We start from the raw sequence: 21,880 nt of genomic DNA on the forward strand, positions 1-21,880 counted from the left end.
AAGCAGTATTTGAGCTGAAGCACACACAGGATCTGTTTCATGACCTGTCGTGTTTTCTAGGGAGTTTTCTGGCCGGGGGGGTTGTGCCACACCCAGCAGTGCAGGGGTGCAGTGCAGCTGTCCTGGACCAACTTGGGCAGCTCCAGCAGGAATGCCCCACATCCCCACATGAACACGGTCTGAGATGGAGTCAGTGATGGCAGGTGCTGCAGGCACAGGAATCTTTTGAAAGGGAAAAGAAAATCTCCTCTCTCAGTGCTGCCCACCTGAGCACTGCTCCAGCAGTAATGAGCTGGGACGTGCTGACAGCCAGGCTGATGAGAGGTGCATAAGCTGCTAGCAGGACATCCTTCCTGATGTGCCATGGCTGGAAATCCATTTGCTCCAGTGTAATCTGGCTTTGCTAGCAGGGATGCGTTTCCTAATAGTGGTTTTCAGCCTGGAGAAGTGGAATGAGTGGGGTTTGAGCAGCTGTGGCTGTCCATCCATCACATGTCCACATGGTACCTCAGTAGCTGGCTCCCAGGGCACTCTTCTTGTGTTCTGTCAGTCTGAGCCCCTCTGAGCACTGGTTGGTGGCACCCCAGGACATCTCCGTGCTATAAACCCAGCTACTGACATGTGGGGCTATGCAGAAGGATGGAGTGGCTGCGCTCATGCCAGCCTGCACATATTCATGTCAGTCTGAGCCCCTCTGAGCACTGGTTGGTGGCACCCCAGGACATCTCCGTGCTATAAACCCAGCTACTGACATGTGGGGCTATGCAGAAGGATGGAGTGGCTGCGCTCATGCCAGCCTGCACATATTCATGTCAGTCTGAGCCCCTCTGAGCACTGGTTGGTGGCACCCCAGGACATCTCCGTGCTATAAACCCAGCTACTGACATGTGGGGCTATGCAGGAGGATGGAGTGGCTGCACTGCCGCTGAGTCACACCAGGTGCAGCTCTGGGATCTGGGCCCTGACCCCTCCCAGAGCAATCAAACCTCACCCAGAGGGAGCAGAGTTCTTCTCCCACCAGCCTTAACCTCTTCAGGTGCTGCACAGACAAGTCCTGCTGCCCTGACTGGCAATAAGGAGGGCAAGGAGGGGTGGCTGGCTGGAGGCAGCTGAGTGGGAGCAGGAACTGGGGCTCTTGCCTCAGGCTGGGTGGGAAGCTGCACCCCGGGGTCTGCATCAGAGCCCCCCAGCTGTGGGGCAGGTGGCCTGGGGATGCCATGGGGCTGTGGGAGAGGCACGGGGAGGAACCCTGGGAGTTTGTGTCCAAACAGGCAATGGCGCCACAGACAAACGCAGCTCGGCAGAGACACGGCCCATCTGGAAAGGGAGACTGTGTTTACAAACAGGGTATTCAGGCAAACAGAAAAGCATCAGCTGTGTGTGACAGGAAGGCCAGGGAGGAGCCACCTGAGCTAAATGCTCCATAAAGCTCTAGCCAAGAACACGGTATCCACCAGGGTCCATGCTCCTGCTTGGGACTCAGCCCTGGGAATCTTGGCCGGGAAGGTTCCAAGGGGGAAAGTGTTACTCTCTTTAGTTCTTTGAGTCCGTAGAGGAGAAGTTTCATGAAGCTGAGGACCACACTTGAGAGTTATCTCTGCTGGATCTGAATCTGATGGGCAATATGTTCCTGGCCACTACTGCAGGAAGGCTGTGCAGCCACTTGCTGGCTGTATTATGTTCCCTGTCATCTGTGGGAAGCACAGGTCTTAGGCTTAAGAAAAGGAATTGGAAAAGAAAAAAAAAAGACATTTCTATGCATCAATAATGCGAAGTTTTCCTTTGAAAGAATCCAAGCAGTGGCCCCTGTCATCTGCTTTGGAAGGGAAGCTTTCCTTCCTCAAGCAAGCAGTGGATCCCAGGCTCCCACTCCCACCCTGAGGGCAGGGCGCTGTCTGGGCTGCCTGGGGGTCCCCAGGCCAGCACAGCAGCTCTGCCTCAGTGGCCACGCTGCTGCTTCCAGCTGGGGTCCCCAGGACTGACCTCACACCTGGAGCACGCTCCTCTGGGCTGCTGGAATAGGGAGCCCGTTATTTATCTGGTGGTGCTCTTATCTGGGGCAGTCTCACAGCACCCTGTGTGCTTTGGGTGACTCATGGCTGCACTGCAACAGACAAAGGGAATTAAAAGGACAAACAGGAGGTGGTAACCCATGTGTGAATGGGGAGAGGAAAGGAGAGTTTGCTGACCAGGCAGGGTGAGTGCCAGGGTGATAGGAATGAGCCTGTGCTTGTTCTGCATCTGGATGAGACAGCTCAAGAATTCAAGGATTTTTTTAATATTCTGTGTCCTTTTCTTTTTCCCTGCTTGTTTTTTTTTTTTTTTTTTTCATGAGATTTGAGGTTTCATCTGTCCAGGAACTCAGTATGGAAACTATAAATAGCTGTGACAGGGTCTGAAAGCTGAGCAAGTGAAAGCAGAGGAGATTTATGGCTGGGCTGGTTAAACCCTTGGCTGCTTGTGAGCACTGCCTGTATTGCAGTGCTGTAAAGCCACCCAGGAGGAGCTGCATTCTGTGCAGCTCCAGGGATGCAGTCCAGGGACAAACCATGCACTGACACTCGAGCTCACTCCTTCTCCACTTGTGAAAGGTGGGGGGCTGGCCATCATTCCCAGTACTCATACTCCAGAATCCAGAGGTCAAGAGCAGGCTTTGACATCTCTGTTTGGCCTGGTGGGGATAAGTTTTGTGCTTATCACACGTGTGCACTGCCTGCTGCACAGGCTGTGATTTGTTTCCCATGGAGAGGTGGCTGCTGGGGGGATCCATGGGATCCTCCTGGTGCCTGGCACAGCTCTTGGGGTTGGGGCCAAGCCCCTGCCCCCTGCTCTGCTCTTTGCCCATCTCTGTCCCTGCAGTGATGGGGAGCATGGCCGGGGTGCTCAGCCATGGCTCACCCTCCACTGCAGAACAGGGGCCCTGAAGTCTGAGTCATTCTCTCTGCAAATTCATCAGTTACACACAGAAATGTCTATTTCAAAATAGGCTGTGGGCACTCAGAAAGGGAAAGGGACTGTCTTTTATGTAGTTGTTTGTTTATTCATGCATGAGGTTTATTTGTCTCCTGGGTTTATCCCAGGCCATAACCACCCTGTTTGTTGCCATTTGCCATCAGGTGTTATATTTAGCCACTCGTATGTGATGGCAAATACACTGTGGCTACTGCTTCCAGCCGTGGCAAGTCCTGTTTCTAAATACCACAGGGCCTGGAGATGTACGAGGGTATTGGAAATACTGTGGTTTGGGGGAAAGCTGCAGCACTGCCTTTCACTAGTGAGTTTCCATGTCTCCTGTTTGGGGCTCAGTGATCTGCCATAGCAATTCCTGAGCAGCCTGGAACTGGACCTGACGTCACTTGGCTGCTGGGGTTCAAAGGACACACTTTCAAAGGACATCAAAAGAGAGATTTTTCTAGCAATAAAAACCAGAGTAACCATCCCTCTCCACAGTACCAGGAATGCGAGAGTGGAGTGTTTGCTTTCCTTGGGATTAGTTTTCCATACTGGTAGGATGTGTAAACAGACACACCAGGCACCTGGGCCAAGTGTGACCATCCCACTGCTGAGCCCACGTGTGCTCTGCACACTCAGCCTGGCATCTGCTTCATGCCAAGCCACCAGCGTGCATGAAGTTATAGAATAACCCAAAAGGCACGGGAAGCTGGTATTTATGAGCCCTGAGGCTGCTCACCCACGTGTGACACTGGCTGTGCTGCAGAGCTGAGCACCAGACCCTCCTGCCTGGGCAGAGACTCAGTGCTGGGGACCCAGAGCTGGGGCAGAAGCAGCCTGTGCCAGCACAGCCTCCCCATGCTGCACCTCTGTGCTGGTGGGAATGATAATGATAACAATAATAATAATGATGATAATAATAATAATAATAGCACCCAGCAGTTTTTATTGAAAGGCCACATACAAATGCAAGTGTCAGTATGTTTAGAACTCGTAGAAGAAATGTTCTTCTCATAGAGTATTGTATCCCTTTGGAATTCACGTACGGAGAAGATTTAAGCACATAGCTTGGCTAGAATGAAAATAAAATCTTTGGCAGGATCACTGTGTGTCCATTTATAGCATCTGTGGCTGTGCAGGCTCTGGCCAGTTGTATCTGCATAACCAAAGAGTGCCCACCGGGGCGAACAGGATGGGCAGGGCATGGGAGCAGGGTGGGCAGGGAGCCACGTCTGGCTGGGGCAGCTCAGGCCACAGGCTCGCTTGAAACACAGCCCATCCTCAGGCAAGCTGTAGGTTAAAGACCAGGGAAATCGTTGGGTCATGGCTTTTTGGTAAGGGTGAAAGGAGAAAAAGGAAAAAACCCAACTGCATTATTTCTGGTCACTCACCTCCGTGGCATTTACAGCCTGGAAATGGCTGCACGGCCAAGCGCACCCCAGAGCAGCCTCTGCCCCCGCCCCATCATCACCATCCTCATCCTCCTCATCCTCATCCTTATCATCATCCTCCTCTCCTCCTCCTCCTCCTCCTCCTCCTGCTCTCCTCCTTCTCCTCCTCCTCCTTCTCCTCCTCCTCCTTCTCCTCCTCCCCATGAGCCGCTCCTGCTGGGCACACCGAGTGCTGTGGAGAAGGAGGGAGCCTGACTGGTCCTTCCCCAAGGAGGGTTGTACTTTCAGTGAAGTCATTGGTTTTGTTACAAAAAAAAAGGAATAATTCTGCTGTTCTGCTTTTGTCCACAGTCCATCCCATAAAAATATCCAACTGATATACAGGAGAATATGGCTAAACATGTCCAGAGCTGTGTGACACATCAAACCCCGCTTTGGGAAAGGACAGATGTTCCGAGGGTTCCCCACAGCCCTGTCAGCCCCTTGGCCTCTCAGGTTCCTTTAGCCCCGTTGTGAGGGGGGACAGACACCCACGAGGCACACAGGAGGCTCCAGCTCGTGTCAAGCTTCAAGAAATTGCAATAAATAAAAAGAAAAGTTTGGGAAATCCACAGGCTTCCCAGGATGTCTGGTGACTGGCTCAGCCCTGGCAAGAGCCCAGCTGAACCCACCAGGACAGGGCACAGTGCTGCCCCTACCCCAGTACACAGCCTGGCACTGGCACTGCTGCAGACTGGGGAGACTGGCATAACATTTCTGAAACTAAACACACTCTGGGCTTCAAACGGTGAAATGCTCCTTGTGCCTCCAGCTGGCAGCTCTGCCAGCCCTGGGTGGTGGCAGAGGGGACAGAGCGGGGCCCCCGGTGCTGCCTGTGCCCCGCAGCACAGCCAGACCCACAGCACAGACAGACCCACAGCACAGACAGACCGACCCACAGCACAGACAGACCGACCCACAGCACAGCACAGACCCACAGCACAGACAGACCGACCCACAGCACAGACAGACCCACAGCACAGACAGACCGACCCACAGCACAGACAGACCCACAGCACAGACAGCCAGACCCACAGCACAGACAGACCCACAGCACAGACAGACCCACAGCACAGACAGACAGACCCACAGCACAGACAGACCGACCCACAGCACAGCACAGACCCACAGCACAGACAGACCGACCCACAGCACAGACAGACCCACAGCACAGACAGACCGACCCACAGCACAGACAGACCCACAGCACAGACAGCCAGACCCACAGCACAGACAGACCCACAGCACAGACAGACCCACAGCACAGACAGACAGACCCACAGCACAGACAGACAGACCCACAGCACAGACAGACCCACAGCACAGACAGACCGACCCACAGCACAGCCAGACCCACAGCCCTGCAGGAGCCCTGGGGGGCTGAGGTTGTGCTGGGCCTGGTGCTGCTTCCACTGTGCTGCATTTATTGTCCCAGCCACCCCTTGCGTCCAGCTTGTCTCAGGAGCCATTAACAGTGTGTGATTGATACAGCTGTGCTTTGGGTGTGCAATAAGCACCCAGCTGAAGGCCTAAACCGGGATTCCTGTGGAACCAGGGAGTCCAAAAACTGCTCACAGGCCACGTGCAAAGGCCAGGATGGACTCAGAGCCCGGATCAGATTGAGGGGTTGGCTTTGCACTCTTCAGGAGCCCTTTATTTCCTCCTGGCCTCCTGCCTCCTCTTCCCATCCATAACATAAAATGTTTTGAAGAGGGAAAAGGTGATCCAGTTCACCTCATCTCAGTGAAGTTGTTGTTTACAAGTACAGAGACAAGACGGCTGCATGGAAGGGTCCCAAAACTCCAGTTCCTTGCAATAAAAATAGAATTTAGGGGACTTGCTGTGTAAAGTTGTTTTTGATAGCTATAAAAAGAAAATGGAAATGTTTCCCTTTGGTATATCTACATCCTTCCCACTAAATAAGTGATTTCCTTCTCTCCTTGCTGATTAGGAAGCTCTCCTCTGGAGGTTGGCTTTGATGTCTCAGGAAAAGAAAAATCAAATTAGCAAATCTACAGGAAAGAATTAGCATGGCCCCATTCCCTGGGCCTGGAATGAGGGATTAACCCTCTGACTGATTCCTGCTGGCTTCAAGCAGGCCAAGGAAACAGGAGTGCAGTTGGCTTAGAGCTGCCCAAGGCCAGAACACCGGGGCAGTCAGGGATACACCACCGCCCCAAGCCATGGCCCATGTGTGCATCCCCCTGCACACCCTGCTGAGGGCAGCCCGAGAATCCCCCTGCACACCTGCACACCCCCCTGCACATCCCCCTGCACACCTGCACATCCCCTGCACACCTGCACACCTGCACACCCCCTGCACACCCCCTGCACATCCCCCTGCACACCTGCACACCTGCACATCCCCTGCACACCTGCACACATGCACACCTGCACACCCTGCACACCTGCACACCTGCACACCCCCTGCACACCTGCACATCCTTCACACCTGCACATCCCCTGCACACCCCCTGCACACCTGCACACCTGCACACCTGCACACCCCCTGCACACCTGCACACCCTGCACACCCCCCTGCACACCTGCACATCCTTCACACCTGCACATCCCCTGCACACCCCCTGCACACCCTGCACATCCTGCACATCCTCCTGCACACCTGCACACCTGCACATCCCCTGCACACCTGCACATCCCCTGCACACCCTGCACATCCCCTGCACACCTGCACACCCTGCACATCCCCTGCACACCCCCTGCACACCTGCACACCTGCACACCTGCACATCCCCTGCACACCCCCTGCACACCCTGCACATCCTGCACATCCTCCTGCACACCTGCACACCTGCACATCCCCTGCACACCTGCACATCCCCTGCACACCCTGCACATCCCCTGCACACCTGCACACCTGCACACCCTGCACATCCCCTGCACACCCCCTGCACACCTGCACACCCCCTGCACACCTGCACACCTGCACACCTGCACACCCCCCTGCACATCCCCCTGCACACCCGCACACCTGCACATCCCCTGCACACCTGCACACCTGCACACCCCCTGCACACCTGCACACCCCCTGCACACCTGCACATCCCCTGCACATCCCCCTGCACATCCCCCTGCACACCTGCACATCCCCTGCACATCCCCTGCACACCCTGCACACCTGCACATCCCCTGCACACCTGCACATCCCCTGCACACCCTGCACATCCCCTGCACACCTGCACACCTGCACACCCTGCACATCCCCTGCACACCCCCTGCACACCTGCACACCCCCTGCACACCTGCACACCTGCACACCCCCCTGCACATCCCCCTGCACACCCGCACACCTGCACATCCCCTGCACACCTGCACACCTGCACACCCCCTGCACACCTGCACACCCCCTGCACACCTGCACATCCCCTGCACATCCCCCTGCACATCCCCCTGCACACCTGCACATCCCCTGCACATCCCCTGCACACCCTGCACACCTGCACATCCCCTGCACACCTGCACACCTGCACACCTGCACATCCCCCTGCACACCTGCACATCCCCTGCACACCTGCACACCTGCACACCCTGCACACCTGTACATCCCCTACACATCCCCCTGCACATCCCCCTGCACACCTGCACATCCCCTGCACACCTGCACACCTGCACACCTGCACATCCTGCACACCTGCACACCTGCACATCCCCTGCACACCCTGCACACCCTGCACATCCCCTGCACACCTGCAGACCTGCACATCCCCTGCACACCTGCACACCTGCACACCTGCACATCCCCCTGCACACCTGCACATCCCCTGCACACCTGCACACCTGCACACCCTGCACACCTGTACATCCCCTACACATCCCCCTGCACATCCCCCTGCACACCTGCACATCCCCTGCACACCTGCACACCCTGCACACCTGCACATCCTGCACACCCTGCACACCTGCACACCTGCACATCCCCTGCACACCTGCACACCGTGCACACCTGCACACCTGCACACCTGCACATCCCCTGCACACCTGCACACCTGCACACCTGCACACCTGCACACCTGCACACCTGTACATCCCCTACACATCCCCCTGCACATCCCCCTGCACACCTGCACATCCCCTGCACACCTGCACACCCTGCACATCCCCCTGCACACCCTGCACATCCCCTGCACACCTGCAGACCTGCACACCTGCACATCCCCTGCACACCCCCCTGCACACCCGGCACATCCCCCTGCAGACCCTGCTGAGGGCATCCTGAACCCCCTGCCCAGGGCACAGCACGCACCCTCTGTGGGCTGGCACAGGGCATCACTCTCCACTCCTGGCTGTGTTTTGGGTCAGAAACAGAATTCCCACTCAGATTTGTGTGAAACCAGGACTGTCCTTGACAGCCAAGCCCTCACTGAGTGCCCAGGGGGTGGCTGCACTGCATCCCCCTTTGCAGCAGCGCTGCTGGGAGTGACCCCGGCCCCTCGCCGTGGGCTGGCAGGGACAGCAGGAGCCCATCAGCCCTCCCGAGCCAGGCAAGGGCAGCACATTCAAGGTCTGTGTGTGAGCACTGTTCTTCCATTCCCTCTCATTAAGCAAAGCCTCTGCCTTGTTTATCTGAGCTATAAATAGTTTTCCCGTGTCTGCATTTGCTCTCGCTGCGGTCACTGACAGGCGCAGTTGGGGTTTGGGGATGGGGTTTTAAACCTGATGGGGTTTTTGCCTATTGCTGGTGTCAGAAGGGAGCGCAAAACCAGATTAAATACATGGAGATTAAACAGAGAGATGTAGAAATGCATCTAAAAATAACCGCAGGGCTGCTCAGGGCAGCAGCAATGCACGGGGCAGACCAGGCTGTGAGGTGACGAGTCCCGCGATTGCACCGGGGGCAGACGGGACCCGCGCGGTCCCTGCCCCTGGCAGCCCCTCCGGGCACACGGGCTGCTGGCTGGCAGCCCTGCAGTGCTGGGCCGAGCCTGCTCTGACCCCTGGCCCGGGCAGGAGGCGCTGGGCGCTGCAAACCCCCCGAGCAGGGGCGCAGCTCGGGTGAGGGCCGGTGCTGTGGGGCTCTGCTGGGTGCGGGTCTGCATCCCCGGCCTTCCCGCTGGCTCTGCTGTGGGGCTCTGCTGGGTGCGGGTCTGCATCCCCGGCCTTCCCGCTGCCTCTGCTGTGGGGCTCTGCTGTGGGGCTCTGCTGGGTGCGGGTCTGCATCCTCGGCCTTCCCGCTGGCTCTGCTGTGGGGCTCTGCTGTGGGGCTCTGCTGTGGGGCTCTGCTGGGTGCGGGTCTGCATCCCCGGCCTTCCCGCTGGCTCTGCTGTGGGGCTCTGCTGTGGGGCTCTGCTGTGGGGCTTTGCTGGGTGCGGGTCTGCATCCTCGACCTTCCCGCTGGCTCTGCTGTGGGGCTCTGCTGTGGGGCTCTGCTGGGTGCGGGCCTGCCTCCCCGGCCTTCCCGCTGGCTCTGCCCCCAGGCAGGGCTCGCACAGGGCAGAGCCGGCACACTGGGGCTCGCCGGGCAGGAGGTGCCACGAGGAAATGGAAAATCCCAGAGCCGAGGAGGCCGAGGCCGATTCCTGCACAGGGGCCATGCCTGAGTAGGGCAGAGGAATTTTGGCTGATGGCGCTGCTGGGCGGAGGAGCCGCTCGGACAGGCCCGGCACGGAATTAGCGTGTGGGTAATTCCCTGTCAGGGATTAGGAACACGTAAGGGTGGAGTCATGGAAAATGTGGAGAGCGGGCACGCTGCCTCCGAAACCTGCTTGACAAGAAATAACCTTGGGCTGCTGGAGGTGGATCCTTGGGAAGTGTCATTTATGGATGGGGCGGGGGGCACAGGCGGATTAGGGCTCCGTGAACAGAGCCCTTTGTCTGCAGAAATGCCTGCTGATAATGGAGATATTCCCCTCCCTCCTGGGTGTGTGTGTAAGCACCACTGATGTGTTTGCACTGCCTGCTCCCTCCTGGAAACAGACCCACGTTGGGCGTGTGTGTCCTGGCACTGCCAGCCCTTGGGCTGCCTCCCCCCTGCACCTCCCCTGCACCTGCCCCTGCACCTCCCCCTGCACCTGCACCTGGCTGCCCCCTTCTGCCACCTCCTGCCCCCTCCTGCCCCCTCCTGCCCCCTCCCTGTCCCCTCCTGTCCCCTCCCTGTCCCCTCCTGTCCCCTCCTGCCACCTCCCTGTCCCCTCCTGCCCCCTCCTGCCCCCTCCCTGTCACCTCCTGTCCCCTCCCTGCCCCCTCCTGCCCCCTCCTGCCCCCTCCTGCCACCTCCTGCCACCTCCCTGCCCCCTCCCTGTCCCCTCCTGCCCCCTCCTGCCACCTCCCTGCCCCCTCCCTGTCCCCTCCTGCCCCCTCCCTGTCCCCTCCCTGCCCCCTCCCTGTCCCCTCCTGTCCCCTCCTGTCCCCTCCTGCCCCCTCCTGCCCCCTCCCTGTCCCCTCCTGTCCCCTCCTGCCCCCTCCCTGTCCCCTCCCTGCCACCTCCCTGTCCCCTCCTGTCCCCTCCTGTCCCCTCCCTGTCCCCTCCCTGCCACCTCCTGCCCCCTCCTGCCCCCTCCTGCCCCCTCCCTGTCCCCTCCCTGTCCCCTCCTGCCCCCTCCTGCCCCCTCCTGCCCCCTCCTGTCCCCTCCTGCCACCTCCCTGTCCCCTCCTGCCACCTCCCTGTCCCCTCCTGCCCCCTCCTGTCCCCTCCCGCCCCCTCCCGCCCCCTCCCTGCCTCTGTGACTCATGAACCATTTTTGCAAATCGCAGCAGCGCGAGGGAGGAGCAAACCCCAGGCCCCACGGAGGGGCCCAGCTCTTCATCGCCACAGCTGTCCCTGAACACGCGGTGTCAAACACACCTGCCGAGAGTCACCCTGGAGAGCTTTCCATTCACATTTATTCACAGGAAGAAAGGTGATCAGTTTGGCTACTCATAAATAAAGGCTTTGGCATTTACTAACATCCAGGAGTTCATTGAGGGACATTTTGTGACACATGGGGAAATGGAAACTTTAAATGTCGTGAGTCTTAGGAAAACTAAGGAAGTGTTTCCCGGGGGAATTTTTAAGTTGTTCTCCTGGTCTCTTGGAGCCCTTTTAAGCACTAGAAGGAGCTCTAAGGTCTCCCTCGAGCCTTCTCCTCTCCGAGCTGAATAGCCACAGCTCTCTCAGGCTGTCTGGTGTCTGCATTGTCTGGTGATGTCTTGAGTTTTTCTTTAATAATTTAATTTATCCCTTCAGATTTGCCCAGCCAACCCAGGTTTCTCAGGTACCCTGCCCTTGAGAGTGTGAGCTGTCCCTGCCATTGCTCCCTGTGCAGCCATGAGCAGATGAGCTCACACTGAGCACCCTGACTTCCCCTGGCAGCACTGACTCCTCACAGCTCTGTCACATTTCCACACAGCACAGTGGCAAAATCCACGTTTCTATGCCACGGTTGTTTTTAGTGACTTGTGATGATGTGAAATTTACCCTCTGAGCACAGCAGGCACTGGTGGAGAGGGGGGCAGCAGCCAGAGCTCCCGAGCCCTGGGGCCACCTGCTCAAATGCTGCTGGGGGCTGGTGGGCACCGGGCTGTCCTGATCCCGTCCCGATCCCATCCCATCCCCATCCCATCCCAATTCTATCCTGATCCCGTCCCGATCCCATCCCATCCCATCCCAATCCCATCCCCATCCCCATCCCCATCCCATCCCATCCCCATCCCATCCCAATTCTATCCTGATCCCGTCCCGATCCCATCCCATCCCATCCCATCCCAATTCTATCCTGATCCCGTCCCGATCCCATCCCATCCCCATCCCATCCCAATTCTATCCTGATCCCGTCCCGATCCCATCCCATCCCCATCCCATCCCAATTCTATCCTGATCCCGTCCCGATCCCATCCCATCCCCATCCCATCCCAATTCTATCCTGATCCCGTCCCGATCCCATCCCATCCCATCCCAATCCCATCCCCATCCCCATCCCCATCCCATCCCATCCCCATCCCATCCCAATCCCATCCCCATCCCCATCCCATCCCATCCCATCCCATCCCAATCCCATCCTGATCCCATCCCAATCCCATCCCATCCTGATCCCATCCCATCCCAATCCTATCCCCATCTCATCCCAATCCCGTCCCAATCCCACTCCAATCCCATCCTGATCCCATCCCAATTCCCAGTGTGCTGACTGAGGGTGTTGTTACTCACATGTGCAAATACTTACTCTTTAGTTTCAACCTCTTGGATGCATATTTCTTTAAATCTTTATATTCCATCAAGCTAACTCTGAGTGTTACTTTTCCTTGGGTTTAATTTAATTCCTGCTTTTAGCTTTGTGTTTTGTAGTTACCTCACTTGCAGGAGAAAGGCTGCAGGAGGACAATGCCTGGAGGAAGCATCCAGCAGCAGGAGCCGCCTCTCTGCCCTGACACAGCACCCCTGCAAGGGCCACTGGCCACCTCCTGGGACAGAGGAGAAAGTCACAGCAAGGCTCAGATTCTTCTGCAAGCTAAAAGCAGACAGATTAACAACATCTTCAGAGAGAGGGGAAAAAAGGAGCTGCGTGACTTATAATTCAGGGATGAAGTTCCAAAGTCTGGATGTGAAAAGGAGAGCTGACGGCTCTGAGAGGCTCATCTGTCACTGAAACCCTGCCGGTGACTAAGGAAAATGTCCAACCCAGAAATGTAAAAGTCATGAATCATTCCTGAAAGTCAGAAAATGTTTCCTAACTTGTGTGACTTCAGAGAGCCCTCAGCATCCTGTTTGCCACTGGCCTTTGTTCCAGGGCTGTGACTCAGGATCCATGGGGAGAGTCACCCCAAGAGTGTGGAGGCACAGAGCTTAGCTTTGAAAAACTCTCTAGGGGCAGACAGGGTTTTTTCCAGAGTGTGTGTGTGTGCTGCTGCTTGCCTGCCACTCGTCTGGGACAGGGAGGAATATCCAGCCCCCTGCTCCCAGGGCCTGGCACGTGGCTGCTGGGCTTGGCACAGCACCAGTGTGGAGCAGCAGGTACTCACTGGGCACTGCCACACCTCAGCATGGTCCCCACTGCCAGACATGGGGTTAGCCTGCTTGTACATGTATTTTTGTGTGTGTACATACGTATACACACACAGACACAGCTGTGTTTGTGTGCGTGTGCATGCATATCTACATGTATATATAGCTCACTGTGGTTTTACAGAAAAACTGTGAGCGCTCCTGGCCACAGTGACTTTGCAATTTCAAATATCCCTGTTCAGAGATGGAGGAAATAACTTATGGCTAATTTGATGGGAACAGAATGGGACTTCAGTTTCCTGCAGGAGTTCTGGGAGTCAGGATTGGCTCAGTGGGTCTGTTCCTCCCCCTGCAATCCACACTGAGGTGGTTCAGACCTGGAAGGAGAAATCAGCAGTGGGAACCTGGGCACCAGCCCAGTGTCTCTGTCCTTCCCAAGGCCACGGGCTGCAGCATCTAATAACCCCTGAAGCAAAGGCACCTCTTCTACTGGTGGTTGTCAGTATTTCTTTCCTCATGCAGAGCCCTAGAAATTCTCCATTGGAGCCAAATGAATTCAGGCTGCCTAGAACACTCCTGCATTTTGTGGGAGCCTTGGACCCACAGGATCTGGGAATCCCAGGGCAAAACCCATGACTGCCCATCCCTTGGGGAAAATCCTGTGTATTGTGATGACCCCAGCTGAGGGAACCTCAGGCTGTGCTGGGCTCCCTGTTTCTACACACCCTGATTTTATAAATGCCAAGAACTGATATTAATTATGGAATTGTGCTTCATAAGAGATGCAAAAGGAGGTGATTCCTGCCTTGTCCTTCAGGTTGAGAAGTAATTGCTTCACATAACAGATCCTCCCCTGGGATTCACTTATGCATTTCCATTTGCTGCAGCTGCAGGAAAACCCAGAAGCTCCACAGCCTGGTGGTGCTGCACAGCCCCAGAATCAGCACGTGGGGAATTCTCCCTCGTGGGGCTGGTGGCAGCCCCCGGCACAGCCCACCTGCTGATCCACCTTCTTGCCCTCAAAATGATCATTTTGCTCCTGCTCCCCACCCAGACCCCTGGTTTTGGCTAAGAAAGCCTTGCCTGGGTTCTTAGCTAAAATACTGCAGGGCCCCAGGGTGTTGGCAGGTGATGGACCTGCCAGGTCAGCGTGAGCGGACAGTAAAGGTCCCTGTGTGCAAGGGGGAGCAGCACAGAGCCCCAGAGCAGGGCCAGTCTGGGGCTGAGAGGTGCCTGATCCGCCCATCGCCACCCGGCCCCACAGCCTCGGGCTGGGATAAACACCAGCAGAACTTATCACAGGCAGCTGGCAGGGTGGAGTGTCCTCCTGGGGAATTAATTAGAGGGAACGCGGAGGCAGTGACCATGGCATGCAAATGAGGATGAATCAGAGCCGGGAGAGATGAGTTTTGTGCTGTGCAGCGCAGGGAGTGGAGGCAGAGGCTGCTGGGGTCAGGGCCCAGGCGCTGCAGGGCTGGGCTGGCTGGGATGCAGTGGGCCAGAGTCACCCCCAGTGTTCTTCACCCGCTCCATCCTTTGTGTGGGGACTGCGGGGGCTCTTTTACCTGATGGGTTATTGTCATGCAAGGAGCCATTGCTCATTGTGGGTTTCTACATCGAGAAATGCAAATTTCATTTCTTGTGGGAGACAGTTAAAAAATGCTCCTCAACAGTTACCCTTGTTAATAGCTCTTTAATTCTCTAATGAATATTTATGAGTGGTTGCCTGAAAGCAATGAACCTTGGACTGTATAGACTGATATTGATTGTGTTTGAAATTAAAAGAACAGTGATTTTTTTCTCTTTTGGTGGAAAAGCTGAACAAGAGGAAGACAGCCCCATATTCAGAGTGGGGTTTTTAATTATGGCAGGTAATGAATTATTGAAACATCTCTTACCAGAGAAGTGCCTTAAGGACAGTGATTTGGGGGCATACCAGCAGCGTGTGCCCATTTCGGGGACCCAGTTGTGTCCCTGCATCCCCAGGCAGCCCCGCTTTTCCCCCACAAAGACCCCCTCCCTGTCAGAGCCCTGTCCTGCTGAGCTCCCAGTGCTGCTGCCACCAGGACCTGCAGGGCACCTTGTGACAGGCAATTAAACCTGAGGGTTCAGGCACTGGGGCCCTGCTTTGGCTCATGGGTTGTGACTTCTTACCCAGAGCCCAAGGTTCTCATGGCACTGTGCTCCCAGATGGATTGATTCTTGTCTGACTTCACATCCAGCGGACTGTGGAAATCTCCTTATTAGTGTGACAGGGGCACATCCCGTGGCTCCTGCCTGCCCTGTCCTGAGGCTCAGCACCGAACACAGCCCCTGAGCTCAGAACAGTGACCCAGCCCCAGCCACAGAGGCTCAGTGGGACAGGGTTTGTCCATCCCTGCAGAGAGCTCAGGGCTCTGGGCACTGCTGACACCGCGGTGCAGATGGCAGGGATTGGTTTGGCTGGGCACCCTTTTGCTTCAGTTCTCTTGTTTCTGCTGGGTTTGAGCATAAAGAAAGCACATAGCAGTTTTTTGGATGGACCTGAGGAGTGTGGATGTGAGGAGCAAACATCAAGCTCTGGCAGTGCTGTTTCCAGGGGATGCCAGATGAGCTCCTGGCAGGAGCACTCCCGCTCTCGCCCTGCTGGCTGCAAACGGGTTGGGTGGGAGAGCCAGGCCCCAGCTCGCCCGAGGGGGGCACAGCGCCCCGGGACAGCCTTCCCAAGGCAGGGGTCCGTCCCCATGGGCTGGGTCAGCCCCACAGCCCCACAGCCCCTGCACTGCCCCAGCCCGTGGACGCCGCCCTGCTCACCCCAGCATGCTCCGGACATTCCCAGCTTCTGTCACCTGCTGGCCACCCTCCGGATGACATGGAGAAGATCCCAAGGCACAGTTTTGTCACCAGAACTTTTACAAAATGGTGGAGAGGCTGATGTGAAGAATTATTGGCTTCCACGCTTGATCAGCTTTAAAAGAACATCAATTTAAATCACTAGGAAATGTGGGTTTGATGCTCACTAAGAAACCAAGCCAAGAGGGATGCAGGGAGCCTGTTTGCTCCAGTATTCTATTCCAGAGTATTCTGGAGCATCCATATATCAGAATTTATTCCCAGATTTTAATTTTTTTTTTTACCCTTGAGGACATGAAAATCCAGCAGTTTGCAAGTGCAAAGTGGCTGTTTGCAAACAGGAGCAGCACAGTGGGTCTGAAATCCATCTCCACATTCACGATCAATGCAAATTAGGTTGGAATGGGAGTTGATTAAAGGGACAAAGGCAGTGTCCATCTGAGTTTCAGACTGGGTTTCTCTGATAACATCCATCCATATAACCTTTAAATTTACTTTAATCTACATAGGACTTCATGGAAAAGAGATCAGAAATAGCTGCTCTCCCAGTGCAGAACAGCACACACGAGCACAGTCACATTGGTTGTTACATATTAAGCTCCTTCACGTTCAGCATTGAAGTCAGTGGAACATTCCTCCCTGGAATAGTTTCAGTGGGAGGGTGAATCTTTCGCTAAATTGTTCTTCTAAAACGGTAATTTGAAATGAAAGATTTTAAATCACATTTTCATGCTGAGATTTCCGACTGCTGGGACAGCTCTTTTAGCTGTTTTTGAGCTGAAGTCTTGTGAAACTGCTCCGTGTCTCCTCTTCCCACCCTCATTTTGGGTAAAACTGAGTGTCAGAATGGCAGCATTTCCCACAGGAGATTCCCTTCTGGCTGGGTTAATTCCTTGCCACACTGCTGAAGGCCGGTCACCACATGCCAAAGGAGAAAATGACAGTGACCCTTCCAGCAGTGCAGCTGCAGAGGGAAACTGAGGCAGGAGCAGGGCCCTGGGCACCGCGCAGGCCAACAGCACCAACCTCCAGTCCATCCTCCAGTGCTTCCAGCCCCTCCAGCTGCTCCAGCCCTCCCAGCCCTCTCCCATCCCCAGCCCACGTCAGCGGACACTTGGGTGGCCCTGGGTGCCCCAGCAGGTGACACCTGCTGCCAGCACAGCGTGTAGGACAGCCACCGTCCCTGCCAGAGAGCACCAGGGCACGGCACACACTGATGGCTGCCTTTGCAGACATAATCAGGAGGGGAAACAACCTCTCCAGGCTGCCTGACCCTGGGGGTGTGAGCACTGCTGAGCCCAATGCCCGTGGCCAGCCCCACGTGGGCCCTCTCCAGCATGCTCAGGAGCCCATTGCAGCCCAGGGAGGCTGGGGCACGGCTGGGGCATGGCTGGGGCACGGCTGGGCATGGCTGGGCATGGCTGGGGCATGGCTGGGGCACGGCTGGGCATGGCTGGGCATGGCTGGGCATGGCTGGGGCACAGCTGGGCATGGCTGGGGCATGGCTGGGCATGGCTGGGCATGGCTGGGGCACGGCTGGGCATGGCTGGGGCACGGCTGGGCATGGCTGGGCATGGCTGGGGCACGGCTGGGGCATGGCTGGGCATGGCTGGGGCACAGCTGGGCATGGCTGGGGCACGGCTGGGCATGGCTGTCCCTCAGCCATAGCCAGTCCCTGTCACTGTGTGTGGGATGGGATGGGATGGGATGGGATGGGATGGGATGGGATGGGATGGGATGGGATGGGATGGGATGGAGCAGTGGGATGGATGGGATGGGATGGGATGGGATGGGATGGGATGGGATGGGATGGGATGGGATGGGGATGGGATGGATGGGATGGAGCAGTGGGATGGATGGGATGGGATGGGATGGAGCAGTGGGATGGATGGGATGGAGCAGTGGGATGGATGGGATGGGATGGGATGGGATGGAGCAGTGGGATGGATGGGATGGGATGGGATGGGATGGGATGGGATGGGATGGAGCAGTGGGATGGATGGGATGGGATGGGATGGGATGGGATGGGATGGGATGGGATGGGATGGGATGGGATGGGATGGGATGCAGCAGTGGGATGGAGCAGGGACAGCCCCCCCACGCCCCCAGCATGCCGGCACTCCCTGCCCTGCACACACACACCTGTGCTGCAGCAGTGCTGTGCCCGAAGTGCTGCTGTCTGCATTTCCTTCCTGCCGGAGAATATTCCGAATGTGCTGACGAGCTGGAAAGTGCTGGATCAGGAGCCCTGGCCGGTGTCCCAGCAAGAGGCCGTGTGTGACCCGAGGCAGGCAGTGTTCCCCTCAGCTCCCACCCCTGAGCCCTGTCTCCCCTCAACGGGAATGCCTGCTGCACTGTGAAACACTGACAGTGGCCACTGATGGATAAAACATTCCCTGGACTGCAGGGAGACCTTTCTGAAGCAGAGATTACTGTTTTAAGCACCTGACAATGTTCTGACGATGAATGGGGCTGTTTTTGGGGTGTTTCAGCTCTCAGGATGGGATGGAGACACATTGGAGGGAGGAAAATAAACAAAGAAACCAAAAGACCCCAAAATTTCAGAGCTGCTGTTGGTAGCTTAGTGCTGGTATTTTAACTGCTGGATTCTGCAGAGGGTGCAAGGAAAGCACCCCTTTTTTATGGCATCATGAGGAACCTGTCTTTTCCTTGTGTTTTCTGTGGGTATTCAGCTTTTGCAGATGTCTGAAATCAAGGGACTGTGGCAAAAGCACACGGCTGGTTATTACAGGTTTTTATCACTACCAAAAAGATCTGTAGAGGGAGAACTTGTCTCACTAAATTCACGGTGCTCTTTGGCTGGGAAGGAAGGCCAGCCCTTGGGATTAAAGCCTGGATCAAACTGTGCTCTCTCTCCAATTTGATGCAGTGAAACGCTAAATATACTAAAAGGCTCTTTCTCATGGGATACATGGCAAACCCCTTCAATCCTGTCATCCCCTCTGTCACTGTCACCGTTTCCCAGAGCTCATTTGGGTCAGTCAGAGGTTTCTGGTGCAGGAAAACATCCTGTTTTTCCTTCCAGCTGGATCACTGGAGGGTTTCCAGCCTGTCTGGGAGCTGGATGGGATGTGGGGGGTTTGTGCTGGGCTCTTCCTTGCTGCCGGAGCGACAGGAGGCTGCTCAGCTTCAGATTTGCTTTGGTGTGGCCTGAAGGCACAAATCAGAGTGCTCTGGGTGCCTGGCTGCCAGAGCAGCCCTGCCTGACCCTGCTTTCCCCAGCCCCAGCGAGGAGAGGTGCAAAGCTGCCATCAATGCATTGCAGATCTCACAGCGAGCCTTCAGTGCTCTCTGCAGTCTCAGCTTTGATTCCTTGGCAAGTGCATGCTGCTGGATTTAGGTGGCACCCCATAATGTCTGGGGAACACAGTTCTGCTCCAGTGGTTCATCAGAACCAACCTGTGAGAGGCTGGTGGGCTGAAACTCTCCCTGTGCTCGGGAATGTGAGCTGTGGTTCCTCACAAAAAGCACTTCAGGCCCACACACCTGCCTGCTCTCAGCAGTGAGGGCAATGCCAAGGACGTTGTTAAAGAGCTGTTCCACCAAAGGTGATGGTTTAGTGCCAGTGCAGAGGGAAGGGATGGGAGAGCAGCACAGCCAGGACAGATTGTCCTGCGCTGCAGGGAGACTGGGATCCACAGAGCAGATCCTGGGATCTGTTCCTGCTGGGAGCTCTGGGATCCACAGAGCAGATCCTGGGATCTGTTCCTGCTGGGAGCTCTGGGATCCACAGAGCAGATCCTGGGATCCGTTCCTGCTGGGAGCTCTGGGATCAGAGCTGTGTCAGGCAGGGCTTTGCAGTGATGTCAATGTGACCTTGTGTGACACAGCATGGCCTGGGCAGGGGATGGGCCAGAGGCAGAGCAGAGCAGGGCCCGGCACAGCCCAGCCTGGGAACACTCCAGGGATGCAGGAATGGGCACTGCTGATGCTCCACCGGGGCCAGGTTCCCTTGCCCTGTCTTTACTGTGCCCGATGAGTCAGGCCCTTTGTGCTGCAGCACAATTCAGCTGTTCAAAGAACCTTTGTTTAACCCTGCCATTGCTGAGGGCGTTTTGCCTCGGTGCCAGGGATCCACACCTCTCCAGCCTGCAGTGCTGCCCCAGCCCAGTGCCTGCAGCATCCCTGGCCACCCTGGGCTGAGAATGGAGCAGGATGGCCGAGGCTCCCCAGGGTCACCCCTGGCACCTCCCAGCACGAGGACATTCTCCCAGGACATCCCCCACAGCCCTGGGGCTTGGTTTGCTGCTGCTGAGTGCGCAGTGCTGAATCCAGCCCAGCAGACACAGCCTGCATTAATTTTGCTGCAGTCTGGTGCATTAATACAGTAATTATTAACCATTATAAATCATTTTTATGAGATTTTGATCAATAACACCTTGTATCCTAAAAATAGACCAGGAAGATAAGAAGGAACAAAAACATGAATGCCAAAGAAGCTACTTTAATTTCCTAATATATTTCATGCTGTTAATTTACAAGAAAACTGTTGCTGTGGGGATTGAAGGATTAAAGTGCAGCTGCAGGATGAAATTTCAAATGAGGTCATGTTTTTCTCCAAATTGTTTGGAGCAGAACCTGTGCTGGCTCTTCTGCAGAATGCATTTCACTTGTAAAATTCAAGTGTGCATGCAAAGGGCAGCACTTCAGTCCTGGCTGTGTCGTTCAGGCACTGAGAATCTGGTTTGTTTTCATGGCTGGGCTGAGTGAGCACAAGGCACAGTCTGGGCAGGGTCTGTGGGCCCTTCTGGGGCTGAGGCAGGGATGGAGCAGTGACAGGGGCTCTGCAGCTCCTGGGGAGCCACAGGACGAGTGCCTGCAGCACTGCCAAGCACTAACCCGTGTCCCCAGGTGCCACATCCACGTGGCTTTTTAATCCTTTTGGGGATAAGGACTCCACCACTGCCCTGGGCAGCTGTGCCAGAGCCAGGCAGCCCTTTCCAAGAAGAAATTTCCCTTAATATCTAACCTAGATCTTCCCTGGCACAGCTTGGGCCATTTCCTCTTGTCCTGTTGCCTGTTCCTCGGTAGAAGAGGCCCCAGATATTCCCATGAAATCCACAGCGAGCTCTTAAACCAGTGAGAAACCAGGCAGTGATGGAAGCTCAGAGGAGGCTTCTTAAAATCCCTGAACAGAGGTTTTAGGGGTGTTGGACAGGGTTGGTTAGAGCTGTTGGACAAAATCCTCGTTTTCTGCCCAATAATCAAACTTGACTGGGCAAAAGGCTCTTGGGAGCCCCCGGGACTGGTGAGGCTGTGGGGCTGCATTCGGGTTGAAGCGGGTAAATCTCAGCAGCTGGAGCACATGTGGCCAGTCCCAGAAATGAGCCGGGAAGCGCTGCCCGTGGCTCGGCTGGAGGGGCGGCTCCGCATCCCCGGGGCTCACGGCTCCGCATCCCGGCCGCGTTCGCGCTGTGCCGAGCATCCCATCTCCTGGCCGCAGCTGGAACAGCAGCAGCTAGAGCTCGGCAGGGCAGCAGAGCCTGCGGATGCCAAAGGAAAGCACCGCCACTCTTTTGTTTTATTTGCACAGAATGGTAATCCTTTGGAAAATGACGATTTTTTTTTTTTTGGTTGGTTGGTTGGTTGGTTGGTTGGTTGGTTAGTTTTTTGGCTGGGGATTTTTTTTTTTTTTTGGAAGGGGTTTTTTGTGTGTTTTAGTTTTTTGTTTGTTTGTGGTTGGTTTTTTGGGGGTTTTTTTTGTTTG

This window comes from Molothrus aeneus, chromosome 8 (genome assembly GCF_037042795.1).
Source record: "Molothrus aeneus isolate 106 chromosome 8, BPBGC_Maene_1.0, whole genome shotgun sequence".
NCBI lineage: Eukaryota > Metazoa > Chordata > Aves > Passeriformes > Icteridae > Molothrus > Molothrus aeneus.